We start from the raw sequence: 23,255 nt of genomic DNA, 5'->3' as shown, positions 1-23,255 counted from the left end.
TGAGTACACCCTTGAGATAGAAAATTGTACCTGGATTGATAATTAATGTAGGGTTAATAGAGGTTAAAAAGACCCTTTTTACTGCCCAACATAAGGTTATCACCAGACCAGATCTTGTCCCTCTCTCTCTTTGAATTTGTCGCTCTACTGTTATTACTCTCCTCTCTTCAATTCCTGCTTCTTACCATCAATACTGAGTTCATTTTCTGAAAAAAAAGAAGATACAATGCAGAGTGTAAGACATGAAAGACAATGAACATGAAAATATAAACTAAAGTAGAATATAAAGAGTTTATATGACATATTCCTCAACATCAGTAATGTCAAAGCCATTTCCCTCCCATACAAGTAAGAAACTCGAACAAGTTTTCTTCAGTTGGGCGATAGTGGTCACCATAATGTGGTCAGATGACTTGTATAAAAAAAGCTAATAAAATGTCACCATAAAAAATAACACCTTAGTAACTCAGTATTCAACTTTCAAGGAAAGCTTAAGCACAATCATGTCAACTAAGTTACATGCTAAAAATATCAAGTTGTAGATAACTTGTGAAAACAAATAATCTGAGGTGTGATGTTTAATCCTTATCATTTTATTCGTAACAACATTTGATTTTCTAATATATGAACTTGGTCAAGTATATAAACAACATGTGCTCAAATAACAATATGAAAGTAAACTTTTCTGATAGACATGAAAATCCTTTAACAAAAAATAACTACAAGGATTCCAATCAATATTGTGTAATACTAATTTCATCTTCAATCTTTGGTTGTTGTTTAAATAGACATGATACCAAGTATTTTCAATTTCATAGTTAAAAGACAAAACAAAATCAAAAGAAACGTCCAAAATACAATCAAACAATAAAGAGGGTATATCATGGAATGGACATTGCAATTATAAAAAGTATGTTTACTTGTCCACCGATGTCGTGTCTGGCATTCCTAAAACATTTGTTTGCCCAAAATAACCATGAGGTGAAAGAATCACAACATTAAAAACCATAGGAATCCCTACTAGAAACATTTCCAAAGTCGATGGCTCAGGTGCTTGAAGCATCTCTAAAAACAAATGAATCATATCCAAGACATGCTCTACATTGTCTCCCCATTCTTTTTCCAATCACATTTATTGTAACCTGCATACAATATAGTCAAGTAACAATCAAACGAAGGAATTGACATTTGTTTTTATCTTTTAATTTTATAAAATTTGAATCTGATTTGTTTTAGGAACATATTAATTCATATTTAAAGCCTTTTTGACATATGAGAAGGTATCAATCAAGTAGGACATTAGAAAAATTAACCTCAATGAGGTCCTCAAACAATTTCTACAATATCAATATTTTTCTTGTTGTGATATCTTGGGTAGAAAAAATTTAAAATGAAGGCCCTTCACCAATGCATGTGCAAAGGAAAGGTTTGAATTTTTGTCCATTCCAACCACTATCTCAAATAATTCATGAAAAAAAATTCATTGGATGCTTTTGACTCCTTATCATGTGTTAGAATATCAAGCTTCAATACAACACCTAATGAATAACCCAAAAGATTGCTAAGATACTCAATGTCTTGGCTTCCTGACTCCAGTATCTGGATGAACAAAGAAAATATGGAAGTCAATCAAAATCCACATCAATACAATGCCACATAAGCATTATCACTTCCAAAGAAATAGCAGACAAGAGCTCCACATCGATGCTTTCAAGGAGTTCTTGTTTCCAACTTTCAGGAATCAATGAAAGAAGCTCATCCCTGACTTCTTTCACAAGTCCAACAACCCAAGGGACTCTTCAACACCATTCCAAAAATCTTTCTCCATTGTTGATTTAACCTATGCCTACAAAACATATGTGAAGGAACTAAATTATCTACTTACTTCATCCAAAAGAGGACCAAGTCTTACCTTTCAACAGATTCTAATTATCCTCACATTAATTTGATCAGAACCTTTATTTATTCCATAGATAATATCAACCAATTATCTATCTCTATCATGAATAATATCATTAACCATAATTTCATTGTCATTTAACATTTTTTCCTCAAGTGCATCTCCCAATCTATTGTTGGAGTTAGACTTAGTGCTTGAGGAAGTTTCTGGTTCTGAAGTGCTTTTAAATAATGACTGAGCAACCTTCTTTGGTTTTCCATTATCACTATTTTGGACATCAGAGGGACTATGAGATGGCATTGGTAGAGCTCCATTCTCCTTTGATTCCATACATTTAGCTCATGCATTTGATAGTGTCATTTTCATCCTTATTTCTCCATCACTTCCACTCAAACGAAGAACCCTTTCTTGCAGAAGTTGTTGATCTTCTAGAACCTATAAAATGCATGTAATGATGAGACTTTAGACTCAAATTGGGTTTTGATAACAAAACAAAAAAAAAACTATTGATATTGAAGTAGGTATTCCATACTAAGCAAAGGTATCAACCTGTCTTAATAGGATTAATTGATGGTAGATAAAAGAAAAAAAGACCATCTGAAGAGGTGTGTTTCAGAAGTCCAATGTTTTATCAAAAGTTTAAACTTAGAATACCAAAAAAAAAATCCAAAACCAACTTCAATAGAAACCAAACCTTGAGTTACTAAGGTGTACTAATAGTAGATAGTGGCTTTTACAATCCCAACTCCATGGAAACCAGTTGATATATATAAATACACCCTGCAAATCCTTCTAGTAAACTTGTAGATATCTTCCTTATGTATCCACCAACAAGATCATCTCATTGGAGGTGACAAAAATCTTCATAAAAAATAGAGAACAACAATAAAAAAATTAGTATCGAAAATCTGTGCACAATTTAGTCACTCATGTGCATCCTCATAGATGAATAATCATAATTATACACTCAATTAATATGAACATCGGAATATCAAGTGCATACGAATATAAAGTAGTAATTCAGAACTTCTTGTGAATGGCCTTGAAGCCATGACTAGCATAATCCTCATCTCTTGATATTATCTTGCACTTCTGCAGCATTGAAACTTCAAGCTGGCAAGCCGCTCTAATTAGATACTCTTCAAGGGATTTTGCGTCCTTTACTTTCCACAACAAAAACGGATATAAGTAAGAGCAATAGGCAACATGAAATGCAGCCAGTTGAGCTGCAAATGGAACTTGTTGAATTAAAGTCTAAGGTTCTTCAGAACCCCAATCATTAGTTGTTGCATCTGGAGAAGAAAGTCTAGACAGAGAGTGATGAGCCCCAATTTTGGTACAATTTGGGCTCATTTTTGGCCTATTTTGCTTGCTCAACCCATTCATTTTTATTGTTTATGCATACACTTCTTAGTTTATTCATGTTGTTTGTAGGAGAAAGGATAGGCACTTTATCTACGTAGCTAATGCATTGTGATTCCAGGTTTTGGCATTAAAAGGGAGCAAAAGACAACGAAAAGGTGGCAAGGAGACAACGAGTTGGCATTGCTGACATAAGGAGAGGTTGTCCACGGTTTTGGGGGACATTCCTCGTGATCCTCACCAAGAACTCCGAGCCCCACTTCAGCCTCCCTCCGAGCTTAATACACGGCCAGCTGTTCTACAGGAACAGCAGTTCAAAACTGCTCTACAGGAAACAGCATTTATGACCATCCTACAGGATCAGCAGTTAAACTATAGATTGAACAGCCGAGCTCCTAGAATCATGGATACCTGTTGGAGCATCGTTTTGTATAAGTATAGAAGCCTTAGCCTTGGTTAGGTTGTTGAAACTCTTGTGTTATTGTTGTAATTTTGTAGCACAGCTCAAGTTTCATTCTCTTTTGTAAGCCAATTTGGCATGTTATCAGATTATGAATAAAGAAGGCCACTTTTGAGTTAGTTCTGAGTTTTCTCAAGGAGCTATAGCTCTCAGGTGAGGGCCCAACCTGAGAGCCATAGTCCTCCTCCGTGTTGTAATGCATTTACCATTAGTTCCAGCACTTGAGTTTGTTTAGTTTCCTATGCAATTCGGATTTCCAGCTTGTTAGTTTAATTGTTTTCATTAGCATAGATAGGACTGGTATGATGCTTTGCTTTCCGTATTCAAGTTTGATAGGTTGGTAGAATAAATCTCTTGGAGCTCCATCAAAAACAGGTTGCAAAAGGCTCACTGCCATCTCACTGTTTGGGATTGGGGTGTAGACCATGATCAGCCACCAAAAAGAACCGCAGTCGTTTCATCTCCACGCAAGTTGCCACATGAACGTTTTTATTGAAAATCCATTCATATATTCTCATCATTGATCCATACTGCACTCTCACGCATTAGTTTCATTTCTTGTTTTCCATTTCGGATTTGTAGGTTTCATGGCATAATAGGTTAATGAATCTCTTGTTTTGATGCACAGGTCATTTGTTTCATTTACGCTGCTCTTTCTCAAGCCACTTCCTTCATCGTTTTCTCCATCCACCTGCAAGTTCAGTTCATCCTCTACCTCACTCACTTTCCCTCCAACTCTCTCATTTCACGTACAGCTCCATCTCCTTCACTCTCGTTGATTCCACCCTTCCAAAACATCAACCCATTGCATGCACCCTTCCTTCGTCTGACTTGCCATTTCCTAAGACATCATTAGGTCCATCTCCATCTCCCTTAGCCTCCCACACCACTCCAACACTCCATCAACTCCTAAAACCTCCACGACCAACCATCCTGTAGACGTGCACAGCCATCCTGTAGAAAACAGAGTATCCTGTAGAATTCCCAGCAGCCTTCCTGTAGGAGGCCATTCACTTCGTTGCCGAGCTTCTGAACGTGAGGGACCTCTGTGGATGGGTGCTGAGGATCCTTAGGAACCTCTCCAAGCCTCCCCAACCTGTCCCACACTTTCCTTCCATCTCCATCCCACCTGCACAATCAAACCCTAATTAGGCCAAGGTCACACGCATTCCACACACCTAAAGGAAAAACACAAAAACACATTTCTCATGATGCCAGTAGCTTAGACCCATGCATTTATACTTGTTAGAGGCAATGACAACATTCATAAGAGTTGCACCCACATTCTTTGCATTATAGAGGATAGACTAGTTAAATTAGGGTTTCGTAGATTTACATGCTTTAAGTTGCTTTTGATTCAGTTTGTCAAGTAGAGTAGCCTTTCTTTGAGTTAACTTTCGTCCATCATTGATAAAGCCTCTTTTGTGAGCCTATAGAAGTTGGCTTAAGCCCTAGCGGACTTGTGCCAGCTGACCAAGTGACAGTTGTGACAAGGGCTAGTACTTGTGCATACAGCACCGTCGCTTCCAAGTTTGTACGAACTACCGGGTTGATAAAATTAAGAGACAGGAAGCCCCAGGAGTTGTAGCATTATTGCTACAATACTGGAGCTCACCATCTTTTTGGCGCCGTTGCCGGGGAAGCGTCAGAGTATTAGCACCTGTTGCTTTTCCTCTACTTTCCTACTCTTACCTTCTGCTAAGTAGTTTGCTTCATTTCCATTCTACAAAAGTAGCATAGACTTTCCTGCTTTCCTAGACTAATCTTTCCTGCTTTCTTAGATTAGTATTTCCTGCTTTCTTAGATTAGTATTTCCTGCTTTCCTAGATTAGTATTTCCTGCTTTCTTAGATTAGTATTTCCTGCTTTCCTAGATTAATATTTCCTGCTTTCCTAGATTAGTATTTCCTGCTTTCCTAGATTAATATTTCCTGCTTTCCTAGATTAATATTTCCTGCTTTCCTAGATTAATATTTCCGATTCCGCAAATTTCATTCGAGCAATCTAGTTAGTTGTAGATCACTTTGTTTCAGTTTTGCAGGTACAAGAGAAAAAAAACAAAAGCACTGAAAACAGAGAAGAGTCCTTTCCCTTTCATGCCTCGTAGGAACCGAGATAGATCAGGCAAATTCCTACCAAACACCCCCACCACATCACTAAGTCACCCTTCTCTCTTCTTTGGTGACAGTGACGCAGAGGAACCTATAGGTGAACATCCCGAGATATACCAAGACCCTATAGACGAAGAAGAGTTAGAAACCACTCCATGTGAAGCCATGGCTGATAATGGGAGAGAAGATGAGAGAATAGAAGGAGCTTTCCCCATCCGAGAGACCAATGGGGATATGAAAATGAAAAACATTAGCCCCTCTGCCTTGCCTCACTTCCATGGACTGACCACTGAGGATCCTGATACCTTCTTGTTTGAGTTTGCTGTCCTTTGTCGAACCTATGACTATACTGAGGATGAGCAAAAGTTGAAGCTTTTCCCTTCCACTCTCAAGGATGCAGCACTACGCTGGTTCATGGGATTACCTGGGAATAGCATCACCACTTGGGCTCAGATGCAGCAAGCCTTCAATACCAAGTATAGGGATTATTGTAGGTCCAAGGAAACCAAGGGAGAGATCTTTCGAATGACCATGGGGAATGATGAGTCTTTAGAGGACTATGAGGAGAGGTTCCAACTTAGCTATAAACGGGCCAGGTGCACACTTGACCCCGAATCCCTCAAGTTGGTTCTACTCCGAGGAGTCCCTGAAGATCTCCTAGACACTCTTCACATGTTAGCCGGGGGGGACATTTACCAACTGCCTTATGAGGACATCAGGACTGTGTTTCGAAATCATTCCAGGGCAGCTAGAAAACGAGGTAGAGGAAACCTCCTCTCCACCGGTGTCCCTTTCTCCAAACATGAGCTTACAAACCAATTAGAAGATCTTAAGAGTGAGGTGAGACATACCATTGCCATGCAGCTGGACACATTCAGGATCCAGCAAAAGAAAGAGGAAGCTGAGAGAGCCTTGGCTGTCTTCTGTCCTAGGTGCACCAGAAGACACCCTAAGAACGAATGTCCATTGCATTCGGTTGAAGTGTGTTTCGTTTGTGAGGAGGACCACCCAGCAAATCAGTGTCCAACCTTGCCTGGGTTTAAAGCCATGTACCAGGGAACTGAAGCCCCCACTGAACCTCTCTACTTCATCAACCAAAGGAGGCCTCAAGGATCTAGACCTTATCAGCAGGGGATGCAAGGGGCATCTCAAGCTTATTACAACCCCAACCACTTGACTCCCATGCCTTCCTGGGGTCCCCCTGCTCATCCTTCCTGGTCAATGCCTCCTCCATGGTCTTATCCACCTCAGTACCCTACTCAACCTACTTCTCATCCATATCACTCACATCCCCAGTCGCAACCTCAATGGAGTGCTCCTCAGTCGGGGTGGAGGCCCCAATACAACACTCCTCCTGCCATTTTGCCTCCACCACCAGTTCAACCTCAGCCTTTACCTCCTGCTCCTCCAAGGCAACCTCAGATGCCTGCTCAACCGAACCCGAACCCCAACAATAGACAGGCTCAGCAGGTATATACTGGAGAGACCTCGTGCCCTACCTATGCTGTGGAGATCCAGGAGATCAATCTTAGATCTGGAAAGATTCTTCCAGATCGCCAACCTCCTTCCCCAGAGGATGAGGAAAACCATCAGGAGAGTGAACCAAAGTCTACTCCACCCTTTCCTGAGAGATTAACCACCACCACACAACCAAACCGAGAAGAAGATGAGCTTTTGGGTGAGCTCAAACAGTTGTGTGTAAAAATCCCACTTCTCCAAGCCATCAAGGATGTGCCAATATATAACAAGCTGATTAAGGAGAAGTGTTTCAAACACCCAGGCAGACGGAAGAAAGATGCCTCAACTATCAATGTCATAGGACAACTGTCTGACCTTATGCTAGGACAAGTCATCTGCCCAAAATACCTAGATCCTAGAAGTCCTGTAGTAGATGTACACATCAATGGCACCATTATCCCCCACACCTTGATTGATCTGGGGGCAGCCATCAATGTGATGACCAGGGATACCATGCTTAAACTCAATCTTCAGGGTTCCTTGAGAAAGACCTCGACAGTACTGCAGTTAGCAGATCGCTCCACCGTGACTCCCGAAGGGATTGTGGAGGATGTCTTGGTCTCAATTGATTCTTGGGAATACCCTGCAGATTTCCTGGTCCTGCAACCAAAGGCCAAGCTTACTGGATATCCTCTCATCTTGGGAAGGCCTTGGTTAGCTACTGCAGATGCTTACATAAGTTGTCAGACAGGGAACATGACCATCAAAAATGGTCCCATGTCCAAGCAGCTAGTCCTATACCCTCCTGCCCAACCTTCTTTAGAGCATGATTTACCACTCTGGTTGGAGGACGGAGAGGAAGACGAGGTGTACTCTGCACCTCTGTGCACCCTAGATACCGCTAGAAGAAATTCTCCTACCGAGGATGATTTAATTGAGACCTTGATCCAGAATCCACCTTCCAGTGCACTATATTTAGAGAAGTTGGTGGAGGATGCCCAAGCTAGCACCTTAGTGGACCTTTGTACAACCAGCCCTGTAACTCCCAGAGTCAAAAGTGTGGAGTTCGGCCCTGAGAGAGCGTTAAAGATCAGCTCCTCTCTATCTCCTTCCCAGGAGAAGGAGTTGTGTAGCCTATTGGCCAGCCACTTAGATGCTTTTGCTTGGAGCTATAAGGAGATGAAAGGAGTCCACCCCTCGGTCTGTACCCATCATATATACATCAAAGAGGATTGTAAACCAGTTAGGCAACCCCAGAGGAGAATGAATCCAGCCCTTAAGGACATTTTCAAGGAAGAATTGCAAAAACTGTTGGACGCCGGATTCATTTACCCCATCTCAGATAGTGAATGGGTGTCCCCTCTGGTGTTGGTTCCCAAGAAGAATGGGAAGTGGAGGATCTGTGTAGATTACCGGGAGCTGAACAAAGCTACCAAGAAGGACCATTTCCCTCTACCCTTCATAGATCAAGTGTTGGATGGACTGGCAGGAAAGAAGTTCTTCTCTTTCCTAGATCGGTTCAGCGGGTACAATCAAATCCAAATCAGCCCGGAAGACCAAGATAAGACCACCTTCACTTGTCCTTGGGGTACCTTTGCCTACCGAGTCCTTCCCTTTGGGCTATGCAATGCTCCTGCTACTTTCCAGAGAGCTGTCTTGAGCATCTTCTCGGAGTTGGTCCATGATGCAGTGGAAATCTACATGGATGACTTTACCCCTTATGGGGCCAACTTCCAGGAAGCATTGTCCAACTTGGGAAAGGTCCTAACCAAGTGCATCGAGATGAACTTGTCCCTTAGCCCCGAGAAATGTGAATTCCTAATGACTGAAGGGACAGTGCTAGGCCATACCATTTCTTCTCAAGAATTGCAGGTGGATCCTAACAAAATTGCTCTCATCAAGAGGGTTCCACCTCAAAAAGTAAGGGATGTCCGGAGTTTCTTGGGATTAGCAGGATACTACCAGAGGTTCATTAAAGACTTCAGCAAGTTAGCCTCACCGTTGTTTGGTTTGTTGGCAAAAGATGTGGAGTTTAATTGATTTGACGATTGTCAGAAGAGTTTGAATGAATTAAAAGACAAGTTAGTGTCAGCTCCAATCCTAAGAGGTCCAAACTGGGCCCTACCTTTCCACATCCACACTGATGCCTCGAACAAAGCCATAGGTGCAGCCTTAGGACAAGTTGAGCAAAAACTTCCATATGCCATTTACTTCGTTAGCAAAAACTTGTCCAAAGCAGAGCTGAATTACACTGTAACCGAGAAGGAATTCTTAGTTGTGGTTCATGCACTGAACAAGTTCCGACATTACATTACTGGTTACCAGACTTTTGTACATACTGACCATGCTGCTATTAGATACTTGATGAATAAACCAGATGTGAATGCTCGTATTATTAGATGGTTACTTTTATTGCAGCAGTTTGATCTAACCATTGTTGATAAACCAGGAAAAGAAAATGTTGTTGCTGACTTCTTGTCTAGATTGGATTTGTCTGCAGATGAAGATGGGACGGTGGATGACCAGATGCCTAATGAGCATCTGTTTGCTATCTCAGTACTCTCTCCATGGTTTGCTGACATAGCAAACTACCTTGTTTCAGCTCAGTTTCCTCCGCACTTCTCTTCAAAAGAGAAGAACAAAATCATCAGAAAGAGTGCCTCATTTACATGGATTGGGGGCAACCTGTTCAAGCTTGGCCCCGATCAGATCTTAAGGCGTTGTGTAAGGGAGGAGGAAGTCTTTGACATTCTCCTCACCTGTCATGATGGGCCTTGTGGAGGACATTTTGCAGCAAAGAGAACTGCCTTCAAGATCCTGCAGGCAGGCTACTATTGGCCCACACTTCATCAAGATGTCAGAAGATATGTTAGCCAGTGTGACCAATGCCAAAGAATGGGGAAACCGACCCAAAGGGATGAGATGCCTCTCCAACCTCAAGTGACTCTCGAGCCATTTGAGAAGTGGGGCATGGAATTTGTGGGCCCAATCAATCCCTCTTCGAGGCAGAGATCCTACATCATAGTGTGTACTGACTACTTGACAAAGTGGGCAGAGACTAAAGCAATCAAAGCAGCAATTGAAGAAAAGGTGGTCGAGTTCTTAAGAGAGAACATCTTCTACAAGTTTGGCTACCCAAGAGAGCTGGTGACCGATCAAGGGAGCCAGTTCACCTCTAACTTGGTTGAAGATCTATTGTCTCATCACAAGATCAAGCATAGGACTTCCACCCCTTATCATCCTCAAGCCAATGGGCAGGTGGAAGTCACCAATAGAGCTCTAGAAGGGATCTTGACCAAAGTGGTAAACAGCAGCAGAAAAGACTGGGCAGATCGCCTAGTTGAAGCCACATGGGCTTACAACACCACTTGGAAGACCACCACCGGTTTCACACCTTATGAGCTGGTCTATGGGAAGAAAGCTTTGCTGTCCATTGAATTTGAGTATAACACTTTGAGGTTGGTAGCTCAGCTGGACCTAGATCTCAGCCATGCACAGCAAGAAAGGCTATTGCAGCTGAATGGACTGGATGAACACCGCATGCAGGCCCTCCTTCACTCAGAAGTGGTTCAACTTCAGAGGAAAGTGTGGCATGACCAACATCTCCATGACAAGCAATTTCAGCCGGGAGATTGGGCTTTGTTGTATGATTCCAGATTCAAAGATTTCAAGGGGAAGTTGAGAACCAGATGGCTAGGACCATATGTGGTGGAACAGTGCCATGACAATGGATCTGTCCTCATTCGAACCATTGATGAGGAATCCATTCCCATGCTTGTCAATGGGCACCGATTGAAGATCTATAGAAGACCTCTCTCAAGACAAGAGTTTATCAGCACTATGGAGAAATCTGTTTTGGTCATAGAGAAGGGTTCTGCCTCCACTTTGGGCATACCCTGAAGGATCAAAAACACACAAAATAAAAAATAAAAAAAATAAAAAAATAAATAAAGATCCTTGGGTGAAAACCTCTCTGAGGCGCCCAAGGCAGGCAGTAGGGGTGAAAACTTCATTGAGGCGCTCCTACTGTCTTTCAAGAAAAAAAAAGAGGAAAATAAAGATCCTTGGGTGAAAACCTCTCTGAGGCACCCAAGGCAGGCAGTGGGGGTGAAAACCTCTCTGAGGCGCTCCTATTGTCTTTCTACAAAAAAAAAAAAAAAAGAGAAAAAAAAAAAAAAGAAAAAAACAATCAGCACAATAAAAGGTTTGCATGCAGATGTTCTATGGAGGAGAAGAAGCCTCTCCACTCCAAGCCAGGGGCCTTCATCATGCTAGCAAAGGATGTCATCAGCACCTCCTCCAAGAACAGCAATGTTTTTAAGGTATGTGCAGTTATTATCATGCTTTGGATCTTCTACAGGAGGATACAGTTTTTCTACAGGAACAGACAGTCTTCCTACAGGAAGACGCGGATCTTCTACAGGAAAGTGCCAAATTTCTACAGGAAGCTCTGTGTCCTACAGAAAACTTCCTGTAGAAGGTTACGATGGCCGAATGTGTTTCGAATGAAGATCTAGCGACTGAGGAGTGGATTGAATGCATGCATGTCAATGATGGCACCCCTGAACATTGCCATTATCGTCCTCCACCACCCTCGTCGCCATGCAACCAAGATCCCTGCAGCAGCACACCAAAGTAATCAGTTCTCGTGAGAAAGCACCTGTCAAAGAGAAACTAAGCACCGAGAACCATACCACATCCACGTTGATACATCAGAAGCGCTGGGATCATGATCGAGAAGCCAGAACCGCCAGCATGCAGCAGCATACACCCGAGGAGAAAGAACGGTGACAAGACCCCTCGCGGGGATCCTGTAACAGTTCGACCTGCTCAAGTGAAGACCGTTCACAGCACCACCATCTGAGATCAAACACGGGCGCATGAACGCAGAACCATCCACTCCATCGCCAGCATCCTGTAGCCACGAGCCTACAGGAATGTGCAGCCACATGCGGCAGGTAGATCCATCGCTCAAAAAACTGGAAATCATGTGCAGCCGCGCGCAGGTAAGTGTTCTAATCCTTCTCTCCATCAAACTGCATGATTATTACTTCGATTTGTTTTTCATGGCATAAAGGTGAATGGTTGAGCGGCCTAAAGGCTAGTAATTGGCCACGTCGATTAGTAAAGGGATAGTCAGAGGACGAGGTGGCAGCCACGACGAAAGACACACGCAGCAAGCACGTGAAGATCAGTCCCGTCAACCGAGAAGTGAAGTTTAACCGAAAAGGGCGGCGGCAGATCTGTGGGAATGAAGGCGGAAACAAACGAATGTGCAGGCGGATGAGGGGTGACGTCACCCAACGGTCCGGCGGGGACAGCTCACCCCCGCGCCACGAGCTGCGCCGATTCAAAATCTAATCGGCTCGATTAAGCGTGTATCTCCATCAACCTCACTTCAAAACTCGAGTAGATCCTCTGCTTACCTCTGCATGTTGACACGCCGAGCTCTCGGCTACCTGAACGCTGGTAAAGCACCTGTCAACTGCCAGCCAACTAAAAGCTCTTCCCGAAGCCTGCACACTGCTCTTACAGGAACAGTTTCTACAGGAACGCCGTCCTACAGGAAGCAGTTTCTACAGGAACACGGCTCTACAGGAAGGTGAAGTCTTCACGTAAAAAAAGGTGGCAGAAAAGAGGTAACCCTGCAACTCCTTCCGCAATTGGTTTTTTAAAAGGTGGCAAGGCCATTAGTCACAGTGTGGTCATAAAAAAATTGGTTTTCCGTGCCTATACTATCGCTCCTACAGGATAGCTGTATAATCACACTGTGGTCTGAAAATTCATTGCATGTTCTGTCTTTAAGACCGAATTTCCTGTGTATCCACCACCTCTGGTATAAACCACTGTGTTCATCATGCCTGGCGGGTTTATCAGGCGAGAGCCCACTAATTCCAATGCATTAAGGAGAAACCCGGCAGTGGTTGAGCTCTTCACTAGAGCACAATGGATGCCTTTCTGTGATAAACTACAGGGCTACGATGATGAAGTAGCCGAGGAATTTTTGCAGGCCCTGCAGCCTAAATCACAGACGTTGGCCACGGTAACCTTCAGAGGTCTCAGCCTCAAACTCACCCCAGAGCATATCAGTCGGATTACAGAGTTGCCCATGGGTCTGCCGTGGGACAAAGAAGAGCGGAAGCAGAGCCAGCAAGCAAAGAAGGAGTTCTTCCTACCGGAAGAGTCATTCACCGAAGACAAAAATGGAGTCAAAAGGGCAATCCTGTTGCCGCCATGGAACAAATTCAGTCTACAAATTATGAAATATATCACCTGTGAGGGTCGATATAGCATTGTATATGCGTATCACTTCAGGCTGCTTAACAAACTAAGACACCAGATTGACCTCCCTGCAGCACAGAGGTTGAGCATTCCTTACTTTCTACTACAATCCTTAATGGAGTGTTCCACCAAGCTCAAGGACGGAATTCTGGACCAGATAGCCCACCATGGGCTAGTCAAGCTCCTTGTGGAGGATGCTCTCCGCTCATATAAAGTCCCCCTCGCTTGGGAATCATTTAGGAACTTATCAAGAACGGGGAACATAAAAATGTTGCTTGAAGAAGCGGAATCCTCTAACGGAGAAGAAGAAGAGCCGGTAGCCGGGAGAAAGAAAGGAAAAAGCCAAAAAGTTCCGGCTCCAGCACAGGAAAAGGAATGAAAGAAGAAGGAGGAGGGAGAAGATGACAAAGTCAAAGAGGACACCCGCATCCTATCAGCAAGGGAACAGAGGTTGAAGAGCAGGGAAGTCAAAGCTGAGGTGGCCCCTGCCAGCCCCAACACCTCGTCAGCTTCTGCAGTCAAAGCCAAACGCAAAAGCCACGCAACAAGGCAAGAGAAGGTGGTGAGAATTGCATCTGCAGGAACGCAATCACAGGCTTCTACAGGAAGCCCGAAAACGCAAACTCAGGCTTCTACAGGAAACCCGAAAACAAAGGCAAAGGTTTCTACAGGAAGCCCGAAGATCAGTAAGGAGCAGGCTTCTACAGGAAGCCCAAGAGCAACGACCAAGGCTTCTACAGGAAGCCCGACAGTACAACCAAAGGCTTCTACAGGAAGCCCGAAGACAGAGATAGGGGCTCCTACAAGAATCACAAGGCTAGAAAGAGGGGTTCCTACAAGAGGCCCGAAGGTCATTGAGAAACAGCCTCCTGTAGAGAGCCCGAAGACAAAGAAAGAATCTTCTACAGGAGGCCCGAAAGCGGGCAAAGCAGGGTCTTCCATGGGAAGCCTAAAATTTAAAAAGGAGGGACCCTCTACAAGGAGCTACGAGAGAGCAAAACACAAGAAAGAGAAGGCTGACATCCTCGATAAGGAGGCAGCAGCGGCACTGGCTGCCCTCAGCACTCCTCCAAAACCGAAAGAGAAAAGGGAGAGGGAGACCCCTCTGCCACCTGAAGCCAGGAGAAGCAAGAGGATGTCCCCGAGCAAGCCACAGCCTTCACCCAGCGGCCATACCACTTCAGGGGATGTACCTACTTCACCCACTGCAAGAACCCCCTCTAAACCATCAGCTACCCTCGAAAAGGGGAGCCCAAAAATAACTTCCTGGACACGAAAGATAGGCCAGTCGCCTTCTGAAGCCCAACTCAAGGAAATAGAAAAAGGGAAGGAAGCATCACCCTCATCACCATCAGGGGCAGAAAAGGCAGGGCCATCAAAAGCAGAAAAGAAACAGCCTGTTCCGGTCCCGAGTCCTCAGCCAAGGACAAGGAGCAGGGGCAAGGTTGCTCAAGGATGAGCAAATGGTTCAGCGGGGGGGTGATGATGAGCCCCAATTTTGGTACAATTTGGGCTCATTTTTGGCCTATTTTGCTTGCTCAACCCATTCATTTTTATTGTTTATGCATACACTTCTTAGTTTATTCATGTTGCTTGTAGCAGAAAGGATAGGCACTTTATCTACGTAGATAATGCATTGTGATTCCAGGTTTTGGCATTAAAAGGGAGCAAAAGACAACGAAAAGGTGGCAAGGAGACAACGAGTTGGCTTTGCTGACATAAGGAGAGGTTGTCCACGGTTTTGGGGGACATTCCTCATGATCCTCACCAAGAACTCTGAGCCCCACTTCAGCCTCCCTCCGAGCTTAATACACGGCCAGCTGTTCTACAGGAACAGCAATTCAAAACTGCTCTACAGGAAACATCATTTATGACCATCCTACAGGATCAGCAGTTAAACTATAGATTGAACAGCCGAGCTCCTAGAATCATGGATACCTGTTGGAGCATCGTTTTGTATAAGTATAGAAGCCTTAGCCTTGGTTAGGTTGTTGAAACTCTTGTGTTATTGTTGTAATTTTGGAGCACAGCTCAAGTTTCGTTCTCTTTTGTAAGCCAATTTGGCATGTTATCAGATTATGAATAAAGAAGGCCACTTTTGAGTTAGTTCTGAGTTTTCTCAAGGAGCTATAGCTCTCAGGTGAGGGCCCAACCTGAGAGCCATAGTCCTCCTCCGTGTTGTAATGCATTTACCATTAGTTCCAGCACTTGAGTTTGTTTAGTTTCCTACGCAATTCGGATTTCCAGCTTGTTAGTTTAATTGTTTTCATTAGCATAGATAGGACTGGTATGATGCTTTGCTTTCCGTATTCAAGTTTGATAGGTTGGTAGAATAAATCTCTTGGAGCTCCATCAAAAACAGGTTGCAAAAGGCTCACTGCCATCTCACTGTTTGGGATTGGGGTGTAGACCATGATCAGCCACCAAAAAGAACCGCAGTCATTTCATCTCCACGCAAGTTGCCACATGAACGTTTTTATTGAAAATCCATTCATATATTCTCATCATTGATCCATACTGCACTCTCACGCATTAGTTTCATTTCTTGTTTTCCATTTCGGATTTGTAGGTTTCATGGCATAATAGGTTAATGAATCTCTTGTTTTGATGCACAGGTCATTTGTTTCATTTACGCTGCTCTTTCTCAAGCCACTTCCTTCATCGTTTTCTCCATCCACCTGCAAGTTCAGTTCATCCTCTACCTCACTCACTTGCCCTCCAACTCTCTCATTTCACGTACAGCTCCATCTCCTTCACTCTCGTTGATTCCACCCTTCCAAAACATCAACCCATTGCATGCACCCTTCCTTCGTCTGACTTGCCATTTCCTAAGAGATCATTAGGTCCATCTCCATCTCCCTTAGCCTCGCACACCACTCCAACACTCCATCAACTCCTAAAACCTCCACGACCAACCATCCTGTAGACGTGCACAGCCATCCTGTAGAAAACAGAGTATCCTGTAGAATTCCCAGCAGCCTTCCTGTAGGAGGCCATTCACTTCGTTTCCAAGCTTCTGAACGTGAGGGACCTCTGTGGATGGGTGCTGAGGATCCTTAGGAACCTCTCCAAGCCTCCCCAACCTGTCCCACACTTTCCTTCCATTTCCATCCCACCTGCACAATCAAACCCTAATTAGGCCAAGGTCACACTCATTCCACACACCTAAAGGAAAAACACAAAAACACATTTCTCATGATGCCAGTAGCTTAGACCCATGCATTTATACTTGTTAGAGGCAATGACAGCATTCATAAGAGTTGCACCCACATTCTTTGCATTATAGAGGATAGACTAGTTAAATTAGGGTTTCATAGATTTACATGCTTTAAGTTGCTTTTGATTCAGTTTGTCAAGTAGAGTAGCCTTTCTTTGAGTTAACTTTCATCCATCATTGATAAAGCCTCTTCTGTGAGCCTATAGAAGTTGGCTTAAGCCCTAGCGGACTTGTGCCAGCTGACCAAGTGACAGCTGCGACAAGGGCTAGTACTTGTGCATACAGCACCGTCGCTTCCAAGTTTGTACGAACTACCGGGTTGATAAAATTAAGAGACAGGAAGCCCCAGGAGTTGTAGCATTATTTCTACAATACTGGAGCTCACCAGAGAGCTAGAAGAAAGCCCATCTAATATAATAGTGATTAAGGATTCAAACTCTAGAATAAGCCTAGTTGTTTCTTTCGCACGTGCAATTTTGTGGACTCCTCTACCATTGAAGACAACCTCAAGATGACCCCAAATCATATAGGCACACGAAAAGACATGTACTTGATACCTTAAAGATTCCTTTCCTTCGACATTTTGACCTCTAGTTGTCCCTTTAACTGACACTTGAGAAACAACCATCTTTGTAGCTCTATTTTTAGTTGACAACATTTTTTCATGTCTTGGAGATAACTGTTTAAGCAAATGATCTATCTACACAACATTAGATTGACTTGCTTGTGACACCAAAAACTGACTCAATGTGAACTAGAAGTGCTTTCACAACTTGTAATGTGGAAGTTGACTATATGTGAGCTGCAAGTTTCTCAAATGGAACTGAATTAACACAATAATGATTGATTTCACATGCAACAAACTCCCATGCTAAAGCATATGTTGTACGTCTTGAATTTTGGAACTGCCTCCAAACCCTATAAAACAAGAAGTCAATAAGGTTCATAAAACAACAAATAGTGTTGCATCAGTCTATCAGCATTTCTAAAATCAAAATTTGAATTCCCTTATAAGTTAGACTATGAACTGGTCAACTTTCTTGAGAGACAGTCCCCACACTTGTACATTTTGTGGCGATTAATATGACTGATGCCTCCACATCTTCCTATTTGCCTTAGAAGTTCTACTCTTTTGTGTTTTGCCTGTGTAAGTGTTAAATTGGGACAAATGATCTGCAAGCAACTAAAAAGAAAAAAATTGTTGAAATCAACTACACCATGCACATACCCTTTGCAATCGATTTTCCAACTTCTCCTTCAAAATTTTAATCACCATTTCCCTCTGAATACAGAAAAAATTGGTAACCTTTCTTGCTTGCATAACTATTGCATGTGCACGATTTTTTTCAACCTCTAAAAGACCCAAACTCTTCTCCTGTTCAGTTGCAAATCTTTGACATATTGTTGCATAAAGTGTTTCCATGTGCTTTTTATCTTTATCTTCTTGCAACATCCATTATAGAAGGGAATGTGCCATCCTCCCCTTGGCAACAACCCTCTATTGTTTCTCTGACTCTAGAAGAGCCATCTTGTTTATCTCTGCCTGTTGCACATGGGATTCAACTTTTGAATCCATCTCCTCACGCTCCCTTTCAGCATGCAGTTGCACTTTTGTTTTAGTAGCTTTTCGTAGCTCATCTGACTTGGCTAAGCGCATTTGTGCCTGTGCCAAGAGCTCCAATCTGCCAAAATAAAAAATTATGATGGTTAATGTCAATGGCATTTTTGCATATAAATGGCTTCAGGGAATGCATGAAAAGTTCTTTTGTTACAAGTTCTAAAGGTTTTATAAACCATTCAAGCTAAATATCAAGAAGTAGTAAAATTTCGGTATGATAGTAAATGTCAATGGAATTTATGCATATAAATGGCTTTAGGGAATGTCAAGCTCCCACGGATGAACTCTTTCAACCAGAGGAATAATGAGGATTTCATTCATTATTTCGAATAGGTGAAGTTGTAGATGTCATAGGAGAACTAGGAAGCACAAGACTTCCAATTGGGTAGCTGGATATAGCATGGCAAAGCCAAAGGAAGGACTGGCATAACATCTTGGACAACCTTTTCCAAAATATGGCACACCATATTGCAATTGCTGTTGAGCAAGCAAATAAGTCAAGCAGGATTTCTATAACTCAAGAAAGTCAAGATAAGAGTCATCCATGTAATTCCTTGATATAGAATGATCATTCAATCATGTGGACATTCATGCGGCATATTCTACAGTTCTCTGCAAATTGTTGCATGCTTATTGGATCCATGATTGGCCTCTGAATTCCAACTCCCATTGTCTCACTTAATCTATATAAGTTTTGTAGATCTATGTTGACTCTTGATGTTCCTCTAGGTAGGCTACCAAGAGAAAATCTTGAATCCATGCTAGCAGCTGCAACAATATTGTCAAATGTGGGAGCCAAAGTACTAGGTGCAGCAAAGTTGGCCATCATGGGTTGCAAAATAATTAGATTAATTGGATATCCACTCAAACCAAAATTAGGAGTACATACATTTGAAATATGTGGACTCTGATATTTCCCGTTTGAGCAATTCCCATTGGGAATCCCAACAACTAATATGATAGCATACAACTTAGGTGTAATAGATGCATACTGTTGATGTAAGTGGGTACCTGTAACTTGATCTTTGGAAGTCATTGAGGTCATGCTCATGTTTGCCAGTACTCTACTGTTTTAATTGAAGCCAGAGAAGGATTGTCATTGTGCCTTTGTCAAAATACATGACTTGCCTAATTCAACTTGTGATTTTGTGGGATGTGAAAGTTGTGGATTTTGGTTTAAAGAAACTTAGCTATGAAAATGGTTTTTTTAATTTTTTGTAATTTCCTGTGGTATTTGTGAATTAGCATGGTTTTTCTCCTTAATGGAAGTTGTTTCATTAGAGGATAAAGTAATGCCTGACAAAGTAGTAGCGAACTTTGTGGAATAAGAATAAAATGCATTAAATGAGTCATGGTTAACAATTATTTCATTGTCAGATAACCCAAACTTTCCCACCTTTTTAGTTGAGCAAGGACTAGCTAACCCTGTGTTGACTAGTTGAGGATATGGTGTTGGATTTCTTGAAAGAGATGCACCTACTGTTGATGCAAATGTTTGTGAAGATTATATGCCAAGGCCCTGGACTCTCGTAAGACCTAGAGTTGAAGAACAAGAGTACATGCCTTCAAATATTGCTACTTCAAATGCAAAGAAAGGAGATAGAAAAGCATCTTGCAAATGTCCAAAACATGTCTTAGCATAAGGAGCTATTTGATCAATTTCACTATCATGAGCAGCTCTATTTGGTGGTGTGGAAAAATGTCTAGAATTTGTTGTAGACCTTCCCAGGTCTTCCTACAAGGAGATACAATGTTTCCAAATGAGTTTACGTTAGCTAAGTCACAAAAATGAAGTGAGACTTGTGAAACTTCCATATTTCTTAAATAACCAAAACCACTTTATTGTTATGAATTTCAAACTTCAACTATTGCTTGGACATTTCAAGTGTCTAGCAATAATGAAACAAACAATGGAAAAAATGATCTCCAAGAGATATATTATCCCAAATGATATTCAAGACCAATTTTCCTTTCAACTTGTAGAAACAGAAGTTTGATACCAAAATTTTACCTGTCAATTACTAAATGTAGACTAATATCAATGACACTAGATTCTAAACCAACATTTAAAAAGATGAAAGTACTTTTGGATTGAAGAAAAAGTGTTATTTCTTATATCTGCATGTCTACAACACACACACGCAATGGAAATAAAACTGAGAAAAATGTAAGAAGCAAAAATTATCACAACCAAGATTTGTAGAGAATATGTAGTCCCATGGTTTAATTTAGTTTAGGGTTAATCCCACAAATGCTTAATGCAAGAGTTAAGAATAAATTGCAGATAAGATTAAAAAAAACCATCTACCACCAATTCCATGAACAAAATTGAGGAGATTGATTCAAATGTGAAGTTCCAAAAGTGACAGAGCTTGTGCTCTCTCTATGGAAAAATAAGTAAAATCATTATTTACGATGAAGACTAGAGGATTGGTGTTGGCTGCAAAGTAGAGAGTTAGAGCAATTAGTGGGAATGTGTTGTGGAAAATTGTGATTAGACATTGGATTCTCTTTGCTGAGAATATCTTTGGTATCAATGGCCTCTTTTCCCTGAAGGATATAATTTGCAAAGCATTTGATTTCACTCTTCAAGGTTTCTTTGTCCTCAAGAGAATTTAGAAAGGATGGAAAAATGTTTATCTTCTTATAATATGGAATGATGGAATCTAATGTGATCCAGACATTAGTTGAGATCTTGGCATCAGTAGTAATTAATATTTTGGTGTCTTTGAATTGTGTTTCTCGTCTCAGTTCCAAGGTTAGGTGTCAAAAATGATCTTAGTACAAATGTATATGCATGTCTTCCTTGAAATAATAAACATAATAGACACTTAAGAAAACCCTTGCAATAGTTGAGCCTCAAGAGTGGTACCACTGAGAAGAAGATTTCCAGATGGTTATGGACATTGAGAATAAAATTGTCAAGGAAAAATAATGCTATCACCTTGAGCATCCATGCTTTAGAGGATTTGAATGCTATCACCTTGAGCATCCATGCTTTAGAGAATTTGAATGGCATTTCCTAGTTCAAGGAGTAGCCAGCAAGCATAGACTTGCTACAACCAGACCCATTAATGCTTCATGTATGGTATGATGAGAAAGAGGACTTAACCACACATTCTAGAACTGTAAGTTTCGTAGAAGCTTACAATCTTCACTAATGCCCAACAATTTGGCAATATCTTCTCTAGACCTTTCCATTGGAGGGAAGCTATTTTATGGGATATTGGGTTGTATTAAAAGTCAGCTTAGCTATGCTATATATTCTTCAGTGTAATTCTCTCTTCTAAATTATATCTATGGAACTAAGATTTAATGAGACTTTTATGGGTTAAAATGGAGTTTTGTAAGTGAAATTTCTTCAATTTTTGGATTAATTAGCAAATTAGGTTTATGCTAAGCACCTACTACTTGTTCACATTAAAATGATTTTATATTGTCAGTTTATGAAAAAAAAATTAGAGTTGATCTTGACCTAAATAAATTGTTGATGGGAAGAACGGGCCTTGCCAGTCCAATATCTATGAGATGTATGTAGTGAGTAACCATTATGGAAGTATAGTAGGTGACCATTACATAGCATACGTAAATTTAATAGAGGAGAACTAGTGGTATAACTCTGATGACAACCACATTTCTCCTGTTAGTGAAGATAGGATAAAAACATTTAATGCTTATGTTATTTTCTATAGAATAGTCAAACCTGAAGATCACTTAGAAAAAAATTGACTATTCACTTCATAGATATTCTTGGACTTAAAGAAAAATTTGACAAACACAATTATTAGTATGGGGACGTTGGAACTATACCATCTGTGGTTTTTTGAAGCCTTTATGGTCAAGCAAGGAGAAGCTTATTGATAGCTAACATGATTACATACATTTCCATGGTTTGACATCAAGCATTTTAATGCATTGTAAAAGTTTTGGAAGAATTTGATCAATGTTATTTCAACATTTATTCTCAGTTTATAGAAGAGTCACATTGGTTGAAGCATACAAGTGACAATTCTCTTCTAGATTGAAGCATAAAAAACCTTATTATGCATAAAAACATTCAAGGGAAAGGAAATCAATCTTGTCTTCTACCAAGGTGACATATTTGATGGACCATTTCTTTTTTCACTTGCTAACACTTGTGGTCAGCTGATACCCCTTTGGTAATTTTCCTTTGAGAGTTTCAGAGCATAATCAAAGAACTCACACAATGTTCAATTTGATCCTCTGGTGAGGGAAATGTTATAGGTCCATGTAGAGACATAAAGGAGAACCCCAACAAGTCTCCTTGCTAATCTGGATCATAACAATACAGAGCAAAACAATTTCAGACAATAAGGCATTGGCATCCATGCTTTTTCCCTAGAAGCCCATGAAGAGACCTTACAAATGAAGCTAGCCTTATATCACATTTTTGGAATGAATGATAGAACATGAGAATAAAAGAAATAGGGAGAATCGAATTGACAATGTTGTAGCATTCCAGAATCAGTGCACAACATTGAAGCCACTTTCCCCATCGAGAGAAGGAACTCAACCTTCTAATTGGACAAAAAAACTATTCCTTTCCTTTGTTACTAGATTTATGCGAAGCATTTTCTGATGCCCCATGAAGGGGAGGAAAGGCAGATTCTTGAAGAGGGGAGTTAAGTGCTCTCCTACTCACTGCAGTGAGATACCTGGGAGGATTAGTTGATATATTACTTGTGGAAGAACTTGCTACCATGTCAGATCTCTGTCCAGAATTAAAATTCTCAGTAGTTGCAGTCAGCATGGATTCGTGAATGGCCTTCTGTATATCAAGCATCTCACTGCTGGCTGGATTAGCTGAAGAAAGCCGACTATTCATGT

General features: G+C 41.5%; 1 pseudogene; it reads right to left on the bottom strand.

Annotated features, from left to right (window-relative positions):
- Positions 1 to 1,452: 1,452 nt before the first annotated feature.
- Positions 1,453 to 23,253, bottom strand: LOC149195920 (uncharacterized; annotated as a pseudogene).
- Between the last annotated feature and the right edge of the window lie 2 nt (positions 23,254 to 23,255).

This window comes from Pinus tabuliformis, chromosome 2_2, assembly GCF_031772625.1.
Source record: "Pinus tabuliformis cultivar Carrire ecotype Pingquan chromosome 2_2, CPIR1, whole genome shotgun sequence".
NCBI classification, from domain to species: domain Eukaryota; kingdom Viridiplantae; phylum Streptophyta; class Pinopsida; order Pinales; family Pinaceae; genus Pinus; species Pinus tabuliformis.
This window is presented reverse-complemented; position numbering and strand designations above follow the sequence as displayed.